Genomic DNA, 19680 nt, shown 5'->3' with positions numbered 1-19680 from the left:
TCCCTGCCCACAGCGAGCTTGCAGTCTCAGCGGTGGGGTCCAGGGAGCTCGTGGTGAGCTCTCCTTCCTGTCCACTCCTAAGTCCATCAGCTCAGTTGAGGGGCCGCCGAGTCGTCCAGTGGTTCCCACGGAGCGGGGCCTCGGAGGGCGCCCCGGGGGGATGCCCACGGAGCCCGAGTTCGCAGGCGGCCCCGGGATCACCGGGGCCGGCCGGGCCCTGCCCTGGTTCCCTTCGGGAGAAGTCAGAGGCGGATGTGGGCATGGCGGGGGAGGGAACACCCAAATGTAGTAGCTACATTTACTAAGCACTCAGCTGGGTGCAAAACACTGTACTAAGCACTGGGGGGAAAAAGGAACGTGGGTACGATAGACACAGAAAAGCACTGTACCGAGCACTGGGAAAAAAACAACCTGAATACAAGATACAGTCCCTGAACTGGGTGTAAAGCACTGTTCTAAGCACTGGGAAAAAAAAAGAACGTGAATACAGGATACAATCCCTGACCTGGGTGTAAAACACTTTACTAAGCACTGGGAAAAAAAAAACATGAATACAGGATACAATCCCTGACCTGGGTGTAAAGCGCTGTACTAAGCACTGGGAAAAAAAAAGAACATGAATACAGGATACAATCCCTGACCTGGGTGTAAAGCGCTGTACTAAGCACTGGGAAAAAAAAAGAACATGAATACAGGATACAATCCCTGACCTGGGTGTAAAACGCTGTACTAAGCACTGGGAAAAAAAAAAGAACATGAATACAGGATACAATCCCTGACCTGGGTGTAAAACACTGTACTAAGCACTGGGAAAAAAAAAAAGAACCTGAATACAGGATACAATCCCTGACCTGGGTGTAAAACACTGTACTAAGCACTGGGAAAAAAGAAAAAGAACCTGAATACAGGATACAATCCCTGACCTGGGTGTAAAGCGCTGTACTAAGCACTGGGAAAAAAAAAGAACGTGAATACAGGATACAATCCCTGACCTGGGTGTAAAACACTGTACTAAGCACCGGGGAAAAAAAAGAACGTGAATACAGGATACAATCCCTGACCTGGGTGTGAAACACTGTACTAAGCACTGGGAACAAAAGGACCATGGATACTTTAGAATGGAAGCTCGTTATGGGCAGGGGGTGTATCTGCTAATTCTGTTGTACTCTCCCGAGCACTTGGTACAATGATCTGCGCATAGTAAGCGCTCAATAAATCCGATCGATTGGTACAATGTTGACTCGGTCCCTGGCCCCCGGGGAGATTCCCGGTCTAAGAGTGAGGGGGTGGGGGGGCAGGTGGTAACAAACATAAAAAGAGGAGACATGAGAATATAAAAGACAAAGGTGTACTGAATATCCATGAGTCGTATTTTTTGGGGTGCTTATTTTATGCAGAGCACTGTGCTGAGCGCTTGGGTGAGTACAGTCCAACAGAGGTGGTAGAGACACATTCCCTGCCCAGACTGAGCTGACATGCTAGACAGGGAGACGGACATTCATTCATTCATTCATTCAATCGTATTTATTGAGCGCTTACTGTGTGCAGGGCACTGTACTAAGCGCTTGGGAAGTACAAGCTGGCAACATATAGACAGTCCCTACCCAACAGTGGAGACATGAACGTAAATGAATAAATTGCAGATAGGTACACAAACGCTAAGGGCTGAGGAAGGGGTGAATAAAGGGGGGCAAATCCAAGTGTGAGGGCGACGCAGAAGAGGGTGGGAAAGGAGGGCTCAGTCAGGGAAGGCCTCTTGGAGGAGGTGTGCCTTCAGTAAGGCTTTGAAGCTGGGGAGAGTAGTCATCCTCTCCATCCCCCACCTTACCTCCCTCCCTTCCCCACAGCACCTGTATATATGTATATATGTTTGTACATATTTTTTTTACTCTATTTAATTTATTTGTACATATCTATTCTATTTTATTTTGTTAGTATGTTTGGTTTTGTTCTCTGTCTCCCCGTTTTAGACTGTGAGCCCACTGTTGGTTAGGGACTGTCTCTATATGTTGCCAATTTGTACTTCCCAAGCGCTTAGTACAGTGCTCTGCACACAGTAAGCGCTCAATAAATGCGATTGATGATGATGATGATCATCCGGCAGCCGTGACGGAACAGTCGGTGTTTGAAGAGTTGAGAAGGCCTCGCGCTCCGGGCACTTTCTCAGCCTCCCGGCTAGTGGAGGGGCCGCCCCGGGATCCCGATGGTGTCGGGTGGGCGGCCTCTCTCCCTCGCACTCGGCTCCGGTGTCCCGCTGTTGGGGGTCTGAAAGGGGGCTCACCCTGCTGCTGTTGCCGCCATCGGTGTTTTCTGTGCCTCGGTCACCTCATCTGTAAAATGGGGAAGAAGGCCGGGAGCCCCGCGTGGGACAGGGACTGTGTCCAACCTGTTTGCCTTGTATCTCCCCCAGCGCTTAGAATAGTGCCTGGCACATAGTAAGCGCTTAAACAAATGCCTTCATCATCATCATCATCATCATCCAGTCCTTCCCAGGCTGGACCTGGGACAGGAATCCCGACGGACGCCACGGTCAAGGGATGTCGGATGTAAACAGGAGCGGCCCCATGAATAAATAAATCCATAGCAAGTAAATCCACGAGAAGCAGCCCAATCTAGTGGGTAAACCACAGGCCTGGGAGTCAGAAGGACCTGGTTTCTAATTCTGCCTCCGCCACTTGTCTGCTGTGTGACCTTGGGCAAGGCGCTTCACTTCTCTGTGCCTCAGTTCCCTCATGTATAAAGTGGGGATTAAGACTGTGAGCCCCTTGTGGGACAGGGACTGTTTCCAATTCTGCTTGTATCTACCACAGCACTTGGTATAGTGCCTGGTACGTAGTAAGCGCTTGGCAAATACCACTGTTATTATTATAACAGATAAATGGACATGTACAAAAGAGCCGAAGCGGCTGGACATAGTAAGCGCTTAACAAATACCACTATTATTATTATAACAGATAAATAGACATGTACAAAAGATCCTCGTCCCCCTCTCCATCCCCCCATCTTACCTCCTTCCCTTCCCCACAGCACCTGTATATATGTTTGTACATATTTATTACTCTATTTATTTATTTTACTTGTACATAGCTATTCTATTTATTTTATTTCATTAGTATGTTTGGTTTTGTTCTCCGTCTCCCCCTTTTAGACGGTGAGCCCACTGTTGGGTAGGGACTGTCTCTAGATGTTGCCAACTTGTACTTCCCAAGCGCTTAGTCCAGTGCTCTGCACACAGTAAGGGTGCAATAAATACGATTGATTGATTGATTGATTGATTGAACCGAAGGGGCTGGAGACTGTCTCAGGCCTTGGTTCTCTCGGGTGCCAGGGGCTTTGTGTCTGTCATAACTGGGCTCTTCTTTCCCCAGTGCTTAGTACAGCGCTCACTAAATACCGTTACTAGCTCCATTCCCGCATTCTGTGAAATATTGGTCAATTTGGGCCTGGCTGCCCGGCCACGAGGGCGGGCCGTGAGACCGCACTCACCTTTGACTTCTCCTGTAGATGCCCGTGACTGGGAAGGTGTGGGGATTAATCAGGGAAGGCACCCTGGAGGACGTGGCTTTTAATGGAAGACCACCAAGAGAAGCAGCGTGGCTCAGTGGAAAGAGCCTGGGCTTTGGAGTCAGAGGTTGTGGCTTCAAATCCCGACTCTGCCAATTGTCAGCTGTGTGACTTTGGGCAAGTCACCTAACTTCTCTGTGCCTCAGTTCCCTCATCTGTAAAATGAGGATTAGGACTGTGAGCCCCCCGTGGGACAACCTGATCACCTTGTCACCTCCCCAGCGCTTAGAACAGTAAGCGCTTGCACGTAGTAAGCGCTTAATAAATGCCATCATCATTATTATTATTATGACAAAGAAGGGGGTCAGCGAAGCCGTAGGGGCAGAGCTTTCCAGGCCGAGGGCAAAGTTTCAAAAAACGGGTTGGAGGCGGGATAGTCAAGAGGGAGGGGTGGGGGGGTGGATTTGGGAGGAGTGAAGGGAATGTGTCCACTGACTCTGTGTAGTGTACTCTCCCAAGCGCTTAGTACAGTGCTCTGCACACAGTAAGCGCTCAATAAATCCCATTGATAGAGTGAAGAGCAGAGCGGGGTTGGGGCAGGAGGAGAGAACGGAGCGGGTGGAGCGATTGGATCGGTCCCGCTCTGTAATTTTGGGTTGTCGGGTAGCGACTGTCTCTATATGTTGCCAATTTGTACTTCCCAAGCGCTTAGTACAGTGCTCTGCACATAGTAAGCGCTCAATAAATACGATTGATGATGATGATGATGGGTGCCAGCTCGTAGGCTTCAGGGCTGCGTGGCAGGGCCCGGGAATCCTGGATGGTAGTGGCAGCTTTGGCCGGAGAGGCCTGAGCTCTCTCTAGACTTGCTCGACGACCGGGAGATGCCTAAAAATTCGTCTGTGTCCCCGAGCCGAACGATCAATCAGTCATCATCATCGTCAATCGTATTTATTGAGCGCTTACTTTGTGCAGAGCACTGTACTAAGCGCTTGGGAAGTACAAATTGGTAACATATAGAGACAGTCCCTACCCAACAGTGGGCTCAAAATCAGTCGTGTTTACCGCGCGCTTACCGTGTGCAGAGCACTGTACTTGGGAGAATACCATGTAATAATATAACTGGCACATTCCCTGCCCAAAATGAGTGTACGGTCTAGAGGGGAGACAGACATTAATAGAAATAAATCAGTGATGGATCTGGACCTAAGAGCTGTGAGGCTGAGGGAGGGGGGAACAAAGGGAGCAGATCATTCATTCATTTGTATTTATTGAGCGCTTACTGTGTGCAGAGCACTGTAGTAAGCAGTTGGAAGGTACAATTCAGCAACAGAAATAAATCAGGGATGGATATTCATTCATTCAATCATATTTATTGAGCGCTTACTGTGTGCAGAGCACTGTACTAAGCGCTTGGGAAGTCCAAGTTGCCAACATATAGAGATGGTCCCTACCCAACAGCGGGCTCACAGTCCAGAAGGGAATGCTCACATAGACTTTGAGCCCCATAGAAGACAGGGACAGTCATTCAATCAATCAGTCGTATTTATTGAGCGCTTACTGTGTGCAAAGCACTGTACTAAGCGCTTGGGAAGTCCAAGTTGGCAACATATAGAGACAGTCCCTACCCAACAGTGGGCTCACAGTCCAGAAGGGAATGCTCACATAGACTTTGAGCCCCATAGAAGACAGGGACAGTCAGTCAATCAATCAATCAATCAATTGTATTTATTGAGCACTTACTGTGTGCAGGGCACTGTACTAAGCGCTTGGGAACTCCAAGTTGGCAACATATAGAGACGGTCCCTACCCAACAACGGGCTCACAGTCTAGAAGGGAATGCTCACGTAGACTTTGAGCCCCATAGAAGACAGGGACAGTCTGACCTGATTATCACACAGATACCCCAGGACTTAGTACAGTGCTTGGCACATCGTGAGCACTTCAAGCCGCTGGGCTGTGTGACCTTGGGTAAGTCACGTAACTTCTCTGTGCCCATTTTCTGATCTGTAAAATGGGAATTTAATATCGGGTCTCCCTTATACTTTTAGACTGTGAGCCCACTGTTGGGTAGGGACTGTCTCTATGTGATGCCAATTTGTACTTCCCAAGCGCTTAGTACAGTGCTCTGCACATAGTAAGCGCTCAATAAATGCGATTGATTGATTATACTTATATGCTTAGCCCCTTGTGGGACCTGATTATCTTGAATCTACCTTCGTACAGTACTTCGCACATAGTAAGGATATCATCATCATCATCAATCGTATTTATTGAGTGCTTACTGTGTGCAGAGCACTGTACTAAGCGCTTGGGAAGTACAAGTTGGCAACATAGAGAGACGGTCCCTACCCAACAGTGGGCTCACGGTCTAGAAGGGGGAGACAGAAGGGAGTGGGAGAAGAGGAACTGAGGGCTTAGTTGGGAAAGGCCTCTCAGACAAGGAGTGCCTTCAATAAAGCCTTGAAGGAGAAGCAGCATGGTGTAGTGGATAGCTCACAGGCCTGGGTGTCAGAAGGTCATGGATTCTAATCCCAGCTCCGCCGCTTCAATCGTATTTATTGAGCGCTTACTGTGTGCAGAGCACTGTACTAAGCGCTTGAGAAGGACAAGTTGGCAACGTATAGAGACGGTCCCTACCCAGCAGCAGGCTCACAGTCTAGAAGGGGGAGACAGACAACAAAACAAAACATATTAACAAAATAAAATAAACAGAATAAATATGTACAAATAAAATAGAGTAATAAATACATAAAAACATATATACAGGTGCTGTGGGGAGGGGAAGGAGGTAAGGCGGGGGGGATGGGGAGGGGGAGAGGAAGGAAGGGGCTCCGCTGTGTGACCTAGGGCAAGTCTCTTCACTTCTCTGGACCTCATTACCTCAAAATACGATTGAATGAATGAATGAATGAATGAATCTGAACTGGGGATTGAGACCCTGAGTCCCACGTGGGACAAGGACTGGGTCCGACCCGATTTGCTTGTATCCACCCAGCGCTGAGTACAGTGCCTGTCACGTAGTAAGCGCTTAACAAATACCAGAATGGTTATTCTTATTATTATTAAGGCTCTGAAGTAGGGGGAGAGTGATCGCATATCACTGTAGGGCCAGACTGTGCTTGTTAGGAATCCCGAGTGGTTCATTGAGCGGGCCCCTCTAAGGCTCAGGGGAGCCGGGCTGGGTCTCCTGCCTCACGCTCAGCCGGGAGGAGTGGGAAGGTGGGAGCGGGGCTCGGTGGGGCTGTTTTATTTTGTTGGTATGTTTGGTTTTGTTCTCTGTCTCCCCCTTTTAGACTGTGAGCCCACTGTTGGGTAGGGACCGTCTCCATATGTTGCCAATTTGTACTTCCCAAGCGCTTAGTACAGTGCTCTGCACATAGTAAGCGCTCAATAAATGCGATTGAGGAGGATGATGATCCGTTGGGCTGGGCTTCCCGGTGCCGCTGGCCGGGGTGCCGGGAGGTCATTTGATCCCGAACCCTGCCCCCGAATGGGCCACTTCCCACCACTACATGGGCTCTTCTTCCCAACCCATCACCTCATCCTTCGGAAATTCCGTTTGGGGCCCTTGCGTTCCTGACCAGCCCGCTTCCTCTGCAGGGATCGGGCCATCCCTTCCGAGATTCAAGTCAGGCTCGTTCTGGCTCTGCCCGTCCCCTTCCGGGGTCAACCTCATCCCCTCAACGGGCAGCAGATGGTCCCACTCTCAGTTATCTGGGTATCCCCACAGCAGCGTAGAGAAGCAGCGTGGCTCAGTGGAAAGAGCCTGGGCTTTGGAGTCGGAGGTCATGGGTTCGAATCCCAGCTCCGCCACATGTCTGCTGTGTGACCTTGGGCAAGCCACTTAACTTCTCTGAGCCTCAGTTACCTCATCTGTAAAGTGGGGATTGACTGTGAGCCCCACGTGGGACAACCTGATCACTTTGTATCCCCCCCAGCGCTTAGAACAGTGCTTTGCACATAGTAAGCGCTTAACAAATGCCATTATTAGGGGAAGCAGCGTGGCTCAGTGGAAAGAGCCCGGGCTTTGGAGTCAGAGGTCATCAGTTCAAATCCCGGCTCCGCCGCTTGTCAGCTGTGTGACTTTGGGCAAGTCAGTTCACTTCTCTGGGCCTCAGTTCCCTCATCTGTGAAAATGGGGATGAAGACTGTGAGCCCCCCGTGGGACAACCTGATCACCTTGTAAACTCCCCAGTGCTTAGAACAGTGCTTTGCACATAGTAAGCGCTTAATAAAATGCCATCATAAAATAAACCACTGAGCCTTGGCCAAATGGGTGTGTGTGTGTGTGTGGGTGTGGGTGTGTGGGTGTGTGTGTGGGTGTGTGTGTGGGGGTGTGTGTGTAATATATACATACATAGTATATATGTTTTTTTATTACCTGCAGAGTTCAGTAACATGTTGTGCATATTATTGAGAGTTCAGATATGTTGCATAGATATATGTGTTTTGATTACCTGCACAGTTCAATTATCCAAGCCCTCCCCGGCCCCCAAGACTGTGATTAATTGAGATTTCCGTTGGTTTGAGGGTCTGGGACCCATACATTGCGGTACGTCTTCAATCATTTTCTATTTGTTTTTCCCACCATCTATTATTAGAATGACGTGTGTGTGTGTGTATCTGTGTGTTTCTGTCTCTATCCCCGTCCCATCTGTGTCCATCCCTCTCCCGGCTCACCCCTTGACCGTTCTGGAAAATTGTAATCGGACAAGTGGTTGTAAATCAGCTGTAAAAATTGTTTGAAAGAAACCCCACGGCGCTCGGAAACTGGGACCCCGTTGGTTCTCCGAATGCCCCCTCAGAGGCGAGCCTATACACGCCGGGACTGGAGTCCAGTGCCCAGATGGTATTCGCACACCCGATCGACCTCAGAAATGAAGGCATGGGCTGGAAATTTTGACCGCTTCCGCCTGTCTCCCCGGCACCAGGTACTTCGCCCCCACACTCTGTAGACAGGTTTGGCTCCGTACCCTCTAAGCCAGAGGTTTATAGGGCTGCCCTCACGTTGCAAATGTAGCACATCACAAAACAGGGTGTAGTGACGTCACACAGGGTACCACACCAGCAAAAACAGTGATTCTTCAAACTCAGTCGGGTCCCTAGCTCTGGACAGGGAAAGACTGACCCTGTCTGCTCCACTGCCACTCCAGGTTGGGGAGAGCCAGCTGGCATCATCATCATCATCAATCGTATTTATTGAGCGCTTACTATGTGCAGAGCACTGTACTAAGCGCTTGGGAAGTACAAAGTGGCAACATATAGAGACAGTCCCTACCCAACAGTGGGCTCACAGTCTAAAAGGGAACAGAGAAGCAGAGAAGCAGCGTGGCTCAGTGGAAAGAGCCCGGGCTTTGGAGTCAGAGGTCGTGGGTTCAAATCCCGGCTCCGCCAGTTGTCAGCTATGTGACTTTGGGCAAGTCACTTAACTTCTCTGGGCCCCAGCTACCCCATCTGTAAAATGAGGATTAAGACTGTGAGCCCCCCTTGGGACAACCTGATCACCTTGTAACCTCCCCAGCGCTTAGAACGGTGCTTTGCAGTCATTCATTCATTGTCATATTTATTGAGCGCTTACTGTGTGCAGAGCACTGTACTAAGCACTTGGGAAGTACAAGTTGGCAACATATAGAGATGGTCAACAGAACTCTTGAGAAACCGTGTGGCCTAGTTGAAAGAGCACAGGCATGGGAGTCGGAAGGAGCAGGGTTCTAATAATAATAACGGCATTTATATAGTAAGTGCTTAATAAATGCCATTATTATTATTAATTTTTTTGTGTGTGTGGCAGGGGGGTAATGTGACACTCTTGATACGGTCTGGTCTGGGTGCCATCTTGAATGTCTCCGGTGGCAGCCATCTCGGTTGGGTCAGGAGGCCCGTAGTGATAGTATTAGTGCCTTCTGTGTGCAGTGCACTGTAGTAAATGCTGGGGAAAAAAATACACGGGTGAGAATGATTAATACTAATATTTATTTATTTTACTTGTACATAGCTATTCTATTTATTTTATTTTGTTAATATGTTTGGTTTTGTTCTCTGTCTCCCCCTTCTAGACTGTGAGCCCACTGTTGGGTAGGGACTGGCTCTATATGTTGCCAACTTGTACTTCCCAAGCGCTTAGTACAGTGCTCTGCACACAGTAAGCGCTCAGTAAATACGATTGATTGATTGATTGGCGTCTGTTAAGCTTTTACTGTGTGCCAAGCACTATACTGAGCGCTGGGCTAGTGGCTCAGTGGAAAGAGCCCGGGCTTTGGAGGCAGGGGTCATGCGTTCGAATCCCGCCTATGCCACTTGTCAGCTGGGTGACTTTGGGCAAGTCACTTCACTTCTCCGGGCCTCAGTTCCCTTATCTGGAAAATGGGGATGAAGACTGTGAGCCCCCCGTGAGACCACCTGATCTCCTTGTAACCTCCCCAGCGCTCAGAACAGTGCTTTGCACATAGGAAGCGCTTAATAAATGCCATTATTATTCCTTTTAGACTGTGCGCCCACTGTTGGGTAGGGACTGTCTCTATGTGTTGCCAACTTGTACTTCCCAAGCGCTTAGTACAGTGCTCTGCACACAGTAAGCACTCAGTAAATACGATTGATTGATTGATTGGTGTCTTTTAAGCTTTTACTGTGTGCCAAGCACTATACTGAGCGCTGGGCTAGTGGCTCAGTGGAAAGAGCCCAGGCTTTGGAGGCAGGGGTCATGGGTTCGAATTCGGCCTCTGCCACTTGTCAGCTGGGTGACTTTGGGCAAGTCACTTCACTTCTCCGGGCCTCAGTTCCCTCATCTGGAAAATGGGGATGAAGACTGTGAGCCCCCCGTGAGACCACCTGATCTCCTTGTAACCTCCCCAGCGCTTAGAACAGTGCTTGGCACATAGGAAGCGCTTAATAAATGCCATTATTATTCCTTTTAGACTGTGCGCCCACTGTTGGGTAGGGACCGTCTCTATGTGTTGCCAACTTGTACTTCCCAAGCGCTTAGTCCAGTGCTCTGCACACAGTAAGCGCTCAGTAAATACGATTGATTGATTGATTGGTGTCTGTTAAGCTTTTACTGTGTGCCAAGCACTATACTGAGCGCTGGGCTAGTGGCTCAGTGGAAAGAGCCCAGGCTTTGGAGGCAGGGGTCATGGGTTCGAATTCGGCCTCTGCCACTTGTCAGCTGGGTGACTTTGGGCAAGTCACTTCACTTCTCCGGGCCTCAGTTCCCTCATCTGGAAAATGGGGATGAAGACTGTGAGCCCCCCGTGAGACCACCTGATCTCCTTGTAACCTCCCCAGCGCTTAGAACAGTGCTTGGCACATAGGAAGCGCTTAATAAATGCCATTATTATTCCTTTTAGACTGTGAGCCCACTGTTGGGTAGGGACCGTCTCTATGTGTTGCCAACTTGTACTTCCCAAGCGCTTAGTCCAGTGCTCTGCACACAGTAAGCGCTCAGTAAATACGATTGATTGATTGATTGGTGTCTGTTAAGCTTTTACTGTGTGCCAAGCACTGGGCTAGATACGGGATCGTCGAGTTGGACACGGTCTCCGTCCATGTGGGGTTCCCGGTCTAAGTAGGAAGGACAACAGGCACTGGATCTCCATTTTGCAGATGAGGAGGTGAGGCACAGAGTAGGGAAGCGACTTGCCTAAGGTCACACAGTAGGCAGGATTAAAAGCCAGGTCCTCCGACTGCCAGGCCTGTGCTCTTTCAGTGAGGCCAAGCCGCTTCCCTAGGCACGGTCCCTGGCTCTGGGCACCCTGTACAGCTCCCTGCCCTCTGATGGCACCCCTCGTGAGTTCAGCCTCTGGTATCGGGCTATTCCACCTCAGGATGGCACCCGGGGAGTTTCCCGTCCTCTGCCAGTCTCGGCTACGGGAGGGAGAGTCAAGCAGAGGCCCGTCCATTCCATTCCCAGCTCGGGCTGTGGCTAGCGAGTGGAAGGCGGCAATCTGCTACAAGTCAAAACTCCCCGGTGCCGGGCAGCGGCGGCGTGGGAGAGAGTCGAGGGCGGAGGCTCGAGTTGGCTGCACGGAAGGAGGCAGTGGTAAACCACTTCCGTATTTTTCCCGAGACAACCCTTTGGGTCCACCACCAGAACGATTGCAGATGGAGAGTGGGGTGTTCCGGGAGAGGTGCATCCTTGGAGTCATTATGGGTCAAAGACAAGGTTGGGCTATTAGTGGGAAACAGCTCCAGCAGTAATAATAATACTAATAATGGCATTTATTAAGCACTTACTCTGTGCCCTCCCTCTGCCCATCCGCCAAGCTAGCTCTCTTCCTCCCTTCAAGGCCCTACTGAGAGCTCACCTCCTCCAGGAGGCCTTCCCACACTGAGCCCCTTCCTTCCTCTCCCCCTCGTCCCCCACTCCATCCCCCCATCTTACCTCCTTCCCTTCCCCACAGCACCTGTATATATGTATATATGTTTGTACGTATTTATTACTCTATTTTACTTGTACATATCTATTCTATTTATTTTATTTTGTTAGTATGTTTGGCTTTGTTCTCTGTCTCCCCCTTTTAAACTGTGAGCCCACTGTTGGGTAGGGACTGTCTCTATATGTTGCCAATTTGTACTTCCCAAGCGCTTAGTACAGTGCTCTGTGCACAGTAAGCGCTCAATAAATACGATTGATGATGATGATGCAAAGCACTGTCCTAAGCACCGGGGAGGTTACAAGGTGATCAGGTTGTCCTACGGGGGGGCTCACAATCTTAATCCCCATTTTACAGATGAGGGAACTGAGGCCCGGAGAAGTTGCCCAAAGCCACACAGCTGACAGTTGGTGGAGCGGGGGTTTTGAACCCGTGACCTCTGACTCCAAAGCCCAGGCTCTTTCCTCTGAGCCACGCTGCTTATCCGCTCCTGAGGGTGGGTCTTCCTCAAATGGGGGAGCCTGGAGGATGCCGGTTTTGTGGAGAAAGGAGCGGGAAAGGAAGATCATTTTTAAGGCTTGCATTTTGGGAGGTTCTGAAGGTTTCCCTCCCGGCAGCTGGTTCCCTGCTGAGTGAGAATTGCTCGGGTGGGAGCTCAAGTGGTGAGCGCAGAAGGTCCCGTCCTCCTAAATAATAATAATAATAATAATGTTGGTATTTGTTAAGCTCTTACTATGTGCAAAGCACTGTTCTAAGCGCTGGGGAGGAACCCAAGGAGATGAGGTTGTCCCATGTGGGGCTCACAGTCTTAATCCCCATTTTGCAGATGAGGGAACTGAGGCACAGAGAAGTGAAGAGACTTGCCCAAGGTCACACAGCAGACACGTGGGGGAGGTGGGACAACGTCCTGGGGTTGCAGAAGTTTCAACTGCGGCGGGGATGTTTTTCTTCTCTTGCACGCAACCCACACTCCGCTCGGCTCCCAGAAGCGAGCGGAGGCCGGGGGCGGAGGTCAAATGGAGGATGACGAGCGATCAGCTAGATTGAGAAAGGCCCGGGATGGCACGCTTAGATGCCTCCCCCCTCCGAGAGCCCAGCTACGCTGACCAGCTGGCCATTTGGCAGGAAACGAGGAGGAGGAAGGGGAGAGTCTAGAAAAGCCACCTTGGAAAAGCCGGTCTGTTTTAAAGCGAAGAAGCCCTGAATCTGGGGGGGAATTGGAGCAGGCCGGGTGAGTTCCTTTGTGCCCGCCCCAGCCCCCGGCTGTCCTGGGACACAAGCGTGAAGCGGGCGAGTGAGTGTGGAGCCGGAGATCAGCATCAACGATGGGATTTATGGAGCGCTTCCTGAAGGCACAGCACTGTACTAAGTGCTTGGGAGAGGACAACAGAAGTGGTAGACCCCTGCCCCCCCCAATGAATGATTCGTTGCTGTCGACAGGATTATGATCGACGGGCCACCTTTGCGTGCCTCATAATAATGATAGTAATAATAATAATGGTATCTGTTAAGCGCTTACTATGTGCCAAGCACTATACTAAGCACTGGGGTGGATATATGCAAACCGGGCTGGGCACAGTCCCTGTCCCAGGTGGGGCTCACAGGCTCCATCCCCATTTTACAGATGAGGGAACCGAGGCCCGGAGGAGTGAAGTGAGACTTGCCCAAGGTCGCACAGCAGACACGTGGCAGAGCCAGGCTTAGAACCCAGGACCCTCTAACTCCCAGGTCACATAGACTCCCAGGATTAATTCACTCCTGGGCCGGGGGCAAGAGCCCTAGAGCCCTGTGTGATCGCCCAAGTCCCCGAGCTCCATCATCATCATCATCGTCAATCGTATTTATTGAGCGCTTACTATGTGCAGAGCACTGTACTAAGCACTTGGGAAGTACAAATTGGCAACATATAGAGACAGTCCCTACCCAACAGTGGGCTCCAGGAAGAGGCCCTTGCGGACCACAGAAGTCACCTCAGTTTCCTGCCAGGTGACCTCACGGTGACCCCCGTTAGCATCCTCCCTGGGTGAGAGCCACAGCAGGGCGGGCCCAGAAGTGGCAGTTATTTGGGGGAACCCGTAATTTACACACCGGTTGGGCCACCGGTTTTTCGTACCTCTCCTTGAGAGTGCAACCCCCCCGACTCTCCCCATTATCCAGAGCCGGATAACAATAATAATAATAATAATAATAATAATAATAATAATAATAATAATAGTAGTAGTAGTAGTAGTAGTAGTAGTAGTAGTATTTGTTAAGCGCTTACTATGTGCAAAGCACTGTTCTAAGCACTGGGGAGGTTACAAGGTGATCAGGTGGTCCCATGGCGGGGCTCACAGTTTTAATCCCCATTTTCCAGATGAGGTAACTGAGGCCCAGAGAAGTGAAGTGACTTGCCCAAAGTCACCCAGCTGACAGTTGGCGGAGCGGGGATTTGAACCCGTGACCTCTGACTCCAAAGCCCATGCTCTTTCCACTGAGCCATGCTGCTTCTCAGAAGCTTCTCGAGACAGTGGATGATCTCGCCCCGTAGTGTTTCCCCAAGTGAGGTGACTTGCCCAAAGTCACACAGCTGACAGTTGGCGGAGCCGGGATTTGAACCCGTGACCTCTGATTCCAAAGCCCGGGCTCTTTCCACTGAGCCATGCTGCTTCTCAGAAGCTTCTCGAGACAGTGGATGATCTCACCCCGTAGTCAGGAGCAATCCCCCGTGGCTCAGGCTTTTAATAATAATGATGGTATTTGTTAAACGTTTTCTACGTGTTCTAAGCGCCGGGCTAGACACAAGGTAATCAGGTTGGATCCAGTCTCCGTCCCACATGGAGCTTACGGTCTTAATCCCCATCTTACAGATGAGGTAACTGAGACCCAAAGAAGCGAAGTGACTCGCCCGAGTCACACAGCAGACAAGTGGCGGAGCCAAGATTAGAACCCACAGCCTCTGACTCCCAAGCCCGGGCTCTCGCCACCAGGCCATACTGTTTCTCACACAGCAGGCTTGTTGCAGTGTGAGCGTAGCTTGGCGGGCAGCTGAAGGAAAGAGGTTGGACGCCATTGACCGACTGTAAGCTCATAGTGGGCAGGGAACGTGTCTACCAACTCGGTTGTATCGTACCCTCCCAAGCACGAGGTACAGTGCTCTGTACACAGGAAGCTCTCAATAAGCTTGATCGGTCGACGTCACCTTCCCCATCCTGCGATTGGGTTGGGTACCTACCATGCGCAGAGCGCTGGGGCCCCTGGTTCTTTTAATAATAATAATAATTATGATCAATCAATCGTATTTATTGAGCGCTTACTTTGTGCAGAGCACTGGACTAAGCGCTTGGGAAGTACAAGTTGGCAACATCTAGAGACAGTCCCTACCCAACAGTGGGCTCACAGTCTAAAAGGGGGAGACAGAGAACAAAACCAAACATACTAACAAAATAAAATAAGTAGAATAGATATGTACAAGCAAAATAAATAAATAAATAGAGTAATAAATCTGTACAAACATATATACATATATACAGGTGCTGTGGGGAAGGGCAGGAGGTAAGATGATGGCATTTGTTAAGCGCTTACCAGGTGCAAAGCACTGTTCTAAGCGCTGGGGGGATACGAGGTGATCAGGTTGTCCCACATGGGGCTCACAATCTTAATCCCCATTTTCCAGGTGAGGTCACTGAGGCACAGAGAAGTTCAGTGACTTGCCCAAGGTCACACAGCAGACATGTGCTTAGAACAGTGCTTTGCACATAGTAAGTGCTTAACAAATACCATCATCATTATTATTATGTGGCGGAGCCGGGATTAGAATCCACGACCTCCGAGTCCCAAGCCCGTGCTCTTGCCGCTGAGCCGTGCTGAGTTGCGTCTTTCCGAAGCCTCCTGTTAAAGCTTAGTATCCGATCCCATGCATATAATAATTTCGGGACTTGTTAAGCGCCCTGAGCGTTCCAAGCGCTGTACTAAGCACCGGGGAACACAATTCTCTTTCCATCTCCAGCCCATTACGTACCCCTTTCTCCTTGTGTAGAGTCCCGTCCTCCAAGGCTGCCTGGAAACACCTCCTTCAGGAGGACTTCCCTGAAAACCCCTCCACCACCCTCCCTGTTCAGCCCACCCACCACCACAGGACATTTCAGATGATGTTTTTGATGTAAGCCAGCCTCCGCTTCCCTCCGGGCAATTGGTGCCGTTGTGTTCACTGGCGCGGAGCTGCTTCCAGCACCGCAGGGCACTCTCCAAACAGGCTTGAGTTGCCAGAAAAATGTTCCCGAATGCCGTAACGCCGTCCCAGCCGAAGCGCACAGCGAAAACGCATGCCGTTGAGAAACTAAATGTAATTCAGAGCTTACTCTGTGCTCAGCCAGTCGTATTTCTTGAGTGCTTGCTCTGTGCCGAGCACTGTACTAAGGGCTTGGGAGAGTTCAACGGAACAATAAACAGACACTTCCCCTGCCCACAACATGCTTACAGTCTAAAGAGGGAGACGGACAGTCATTTAGTCATTCATTTAATCGTATTTATTGAGTGCTTACTGTGTGCAAAGTGCTGTACTAAGCGCATGGGAGAGTATGATACAACAAACGGACATATTCCCTGCCCACAATGAGCAGGCTGGACTGTAGGGGAGACAGACACATAAATAAATAAAGTAAATTACAGATCATCATCATCATCAATCATATTTATTGAGCGCTTACTGTGTGCAGAGCACTGTACTAAGCGCTTGGGAAGTACAAATCGGCAACATATAGAGACAGTCCCTACCCAACAGTGGGCTCTACACATAAGTTCAGTGGGGCTGGGAGGGGGATGAATAAAGGGAATGAGTCGGGGCGACACAGAAGGGAGTGGGAGAAGAGGGAAGGAGGGCCTAGTCAGGGAAGGCCTCTTGGAGGAGATGGGCCTTCAATAAGGCTTTGAAGAGGTGAAGCAGAATTGTCTGTTGGATATGCAGGGGGAGGGCATCCTAGGCCAGAGGCAAGACGTGGATGGGAAGTCGGCAGCGAGATAGACAAGATTGAGCTACAGTGAGTAGGTTAGCATTAGAGGAGTGAAGTGTGCTGGGTTGTAGGTTGTAGTAGGAGAATAGTGAGGTGAGGTAGGAGGGGGCCAGGGGGTTGAGCGCTTTAAAGCCAATGGTGAGGAGTTTTTGTTTGATGCAGAGGTGGATGGGCGACCGCTGGAGGTTATTGAGGAGAGGGGAGTAATGGCCTGAACATTTTTGTAGAAAAATGATCCGGGCAGCAGAGTGAAGTTGGGAGAGACAGGAGGCTGAGGGGTCAGCAAGGAGACTGATTTAGTAATCCAGGTCAGTTAAGAGTAAGTGATTGGATTAACGTGGTAGTAGTTTGGATGGAGTGGAAAGGGTGGATTTTAGCGATAATGTGAGGGTCAAACCGACGGGACTTAGCGATGGGGTCAGTATTTGGATTGACTGAGAGAGAGGAGCCAAGAATAACACAAAGGTTACGGGCTTGTGAGACAGGAAGGTTGGTAATACCATCTGCAGGGATGGGAAAGTCAGGGGCAGGACAGGGTTTGGGTGGGAAGATCAAAAGTTCTGTTTCAGATATGTTAAGCTTGAGGTGACGGGAGGATATCCAAGTAGGGGTGTCTTCAAGGTAGGAGGAAATGCGAGACTGCAGAGAGGGAGAGAGATCAGGCTGGGGATGTAGATAGCATCCGCATAGAGGTGGTGATTGAAGCCATGTGAGCGAATGAGTTCTCCAAGGGAGTGGGTGTAGAGGGAGAAGAGAAGGGAACCCAGAACTGAACCTTGGGAGGCACCCACAGTTAGGGGGTGGGAGGCAGAAGAGGAGCCCGTGAAAGAGACTGAGGATGAGCGACCAGAGAGAGAGGAGGAGAACCAGGAGAGGACAGTGTCAGTGCAGCCGCGGTTGGATAATGTTTCCAGGAGAAGCGGGTGGTCGACAGTGCCAAAGGCAGCTGAGAGGTCCAGAGGGATTAGGATGGAATAGAGGCTGTTGGATTTGGCAAGAAGGAGATGGTTGGCGACCTCTGAGCGGGTGGTTTTTGTGGAGTGAAGGGGACCGAAGTGAAGGGGCTATATTGAATGCCTTCACATTGGTGTGCAGGGCAGTGCACTGAGCGCCTGCTGGCTGGGAGCACCTTACACCCTGGTCTCCTATGATGCACGGGCCATATTCTCGCGCCGGCCTACGTTCAGGGAAACTTGGGTTGTACACGTGGTGCGTTTTCACAAGCAGTCACTTCTGACACCTTAGATGGTGCAGCCTCGTGTTGTCGGGCGAAGAGCCCCCAGTTTCCGAACCACACTGGAAGGAAAACACGGAGTGGACACGCGAGTCATGGCTGAACTTAGTATACTTAGTATTGGGAAGCAGTGTGGCCCAGTGGAAAGAGCCCGGGCTTTGGAGTCAGAGGTCATGGGTTCAAATTCCGGCTCCGCCAATTGTCAGCTGTGTGACTTTAAGCAAGTCACTTCACTTCTCTGTACCTCAGTTCCCTCATCTGTAAAATGGGGATTAAGACTGTGAGCCCCCTGTGGGATAACCTGATCAACTTGTAACCTCCCCAGCTCTTAGAACAGTGTTTTGCACATAGTAAGTGCTTAACAAATACCATTATTATTATTATTATTATTACTCAGAGTTAGTGTGCAAGGTGTCGCCCTGGGTTGTGGGAGCCAGACGGAAGAATAAGAGGTGGTCCTTGATCTCAACGGGCCGACATGCTAGTGGGCAAAGACAAGTGGACACAAGTGGATCAATTGACTAACTTCTCTGTGCCTCAGTTACCTCATCTCTAAAAAATGAGAATTAAGAGTGTGAGCCCCATGTGGGACAGGGATTATGTCTAACCTGATTAACCTGTGTCTGCCTCAGTGCTTAGCATATAGTAAGTGCTTAACTAGGACCATAATTATTATTAATTATTATTAGTGAAGGGGGGCTAGCTAACATTTGATTTGTACTGGGGCGAGTGGTCTGAACAGGGGTAGTGGTGTGGGAGTGGAGAGGGTCTACCAGGGAAGGCCTCCTGGAAGAGGTGTTTTTAGGTGGCCCTGAGGGAGGGGACAGATGAAGTTTGGCAGAGTTTGAGGGAGGGAATTTTTGTTGTTCTTGTCTTACGCCGTCACGTTGTGTCCGACCCATAGCAACATCTTCCTCTCCCTTCCTTCCTCTCCCCCTCGTCCCCCTCTCCATCCCCCCATCTTACCTCCTTCCCTTCCCCACAGCACCTGTATATATGTATATATGTTTGTACATATTTATTACTCTATTTATTTATTTATTTATTTATTTTACTTGTACATATCTATTCTATTTATTTTATTTTGTTAGTATGTTTGGTTTTGTTCTCTGTCTCCCCCTTTTAGACTGTGAGCCCACTGTTGGGTAGGGACTGTCTCTATATCTTGCCAATTTGTACTTCCCAAGCGCTTAGTAAGCACTCAGTAAATACAATTGATGATGATGATGATCTCTCCCAGAATGCCCAACCTTCATCTGCAATCGTTCTGGTAGTGGATCCATAGAGTTTTCTTGGTAAAAATCCGGAAGAGGTTTATCACTGCCTCCTTCCACACAGTGAACTGGCATCTCCGCCTTCGACTCTCTGCCGTGCCGCCACTGCACGGCACAGGTCAGTTTTGACTTGTAGCAGATTGTCCTCCACTCCCTAGCTACTAGCCAAGCGAGGACTGGAATGGGTAGGCCTCTGCTTGACTCTCCCTTCTGTAGTCGGGACTGGTGGAGGACTGGAAACTCTCCAGGTGCGACCCTGAGAGGGGTGAGGGAATTCTACACCAGGGGAAAGGCACACACAACGG

The 19680-nt window shown here is 50.0% G+C and overlaps 1 protein-coding gene and 1 non-coding gene across 3 annotated transcripts in view; one reads left to right on the top strand and one right to left on the bottom strand.

Annotated features, from left to right (window-relative positions):
- The window catches only part of TRMT61A (tRNA methyltransferase 61A), a 40185-nt gene that overhangs the window by 6474 nt on the left and 14031 nt on the right, over window positions 1-19680 (top strand). The window lies entirely within an intron of this gene.
- LOC119935354 lies at window positions 19504-19641 on the bottom strand. Its single transcript, XR_005453243.1, has one exon. It is a non-coding gene; the product is annotated as a small nucleolar RNA SNORA7 (small nucleolar RNA).

This window comes from Tachyglossus aculeatus, chromosome 1, assembly GCF_015852505.1.
Source record: "Tachyglossus aculeatus isolate mTacAcu1 chromosome 1, mTacAcu1.pri, whole genome shotgun sequence".
In the NCBI taxonomy this organism is placed as follows: Eukaryota; Metazoa; Chordata; class Mammalia; order Monotremata; family Tachyglossidae; genus Tachyglossus; species Tachyglossus aculeatus.
The sequence above is the reverse complement of the archived record's forward strand: the minus strand, read 5'-3'. Positions and strand labels throughout refer to the sequence as shown.